General features: G+C 37.0%; 1 long non-coding RNA gene across 1 annotated transcript in view; it reads left to right on the plus strand.

Moving 5' to 3' along the window:
• Window positions 1-683, plus strand: part of LOC109971986 (uncharacterized) — an 838-nt gene extending 155 nt beyond the window's left edge. The window contains exon 2 of the long non-coding RNA XR_002276626.1: window positions 587-683. This is a non-coding gene — a long non-coding RNA (uncharacterized LOC109971986). The remainder of the gene's footprint in view (window positions 1-586) is intronic.
• The last annotated feature ends 318 nt before the right edge of the window (window positions 684-1,001 follow it).

Consider the following 1,001-nt stretch of genomic DNA (forward strand, 5'->3'; position numbering starts at 1 on the left):
GGACTTTGGTTTGTTCCTTTAGTTTTGTGTGTTTTCAGTTTACTATTTAGTTGTAGTTTTCTGTGAAAGTCTTTGTCAGGTCAAGCTCCTTAGTAGTTCTTGTTTCGTTGTTCCGTATTGGCTTTATTTTATTTGACTAAAAACTGTACCTCAGTCTGTGTATGCCTTAGGGTCCTCACTAAATCTGAATCTAACAGTAATGATTTATATACACCAGGACTGGAAGTCTGGACTCCAGTCTGATTCCGGACCCAGCCCACACATCGTATTAGGAATGAAATAATACATTGTAATGAAATGTATGTTTCCCACTTTAGGGGGAAAAAAAGAGAATTTCTAATACTTTAAATATAACTTGTTAGTTTTGTAGAATATACTCTAGAAATTGTTACAGCGATCCTAGCCTGAGATTAAGGCTAAACATGGTTTCCCTGTTTTCCATCGTTGTCATGGCAACATTGACGGCTGACGAGCTTATGACATTTAAGTTCAACAACTGACAAAGCTAAAAGGTCTGTTAAAAGGTACCAGTTTATAATTCACTAGTTAGCTAATGGCTAACAGGCATTCATGTTTTGTCCTGCAGGCACAAGAAAGCAAGACTTCAGCATCTTCTCGATGTGTATATTACATTGCCAATGCAGTAAGGATGTCTCTATTTAACTGGGGAAAATTTTAAAAAAGCTGACCAAGAAAGCCAAGATGAATGGACTGAGAGATGGCATTCATTTTGCCTCAATTCAGCACAAGGCCCCAGCAAAACATCAACAGTTAATCTTCCTATGAATCAGTAAAGTTGTTTGAGATCTATGACACAGCAAGAGGAAGCTACTGAAGCCTCAAACAGTGACATTTTTCTACTAGGCTTGAATATATTTTGTCTCTAAGCTTTAAACTTGAATGTACACTCACTATCCGCTTTACTTACAGCTGTACATTGTATGCAATTCAGTACAACACTTCCACCTTATGAAGCTCAGTGTTTCAGTTTTTGTTAAAAT

This window comes from Monopterus albus, unplaced genomic scaffold (assembly GCF_001952655.1).
Source record: "Monopterus albus unplaced genomic scaffold, M_albus_1.0 scaffold241.1, whole genome shotgun sequence".
NCBI classification, from domain to species: domain Eukaryota; kingdom Metazoa; phylum Chordata; class Actinopteri; order Synbranchiformes; family Synbranchidae; genus Monopterus; species Monopterus albus.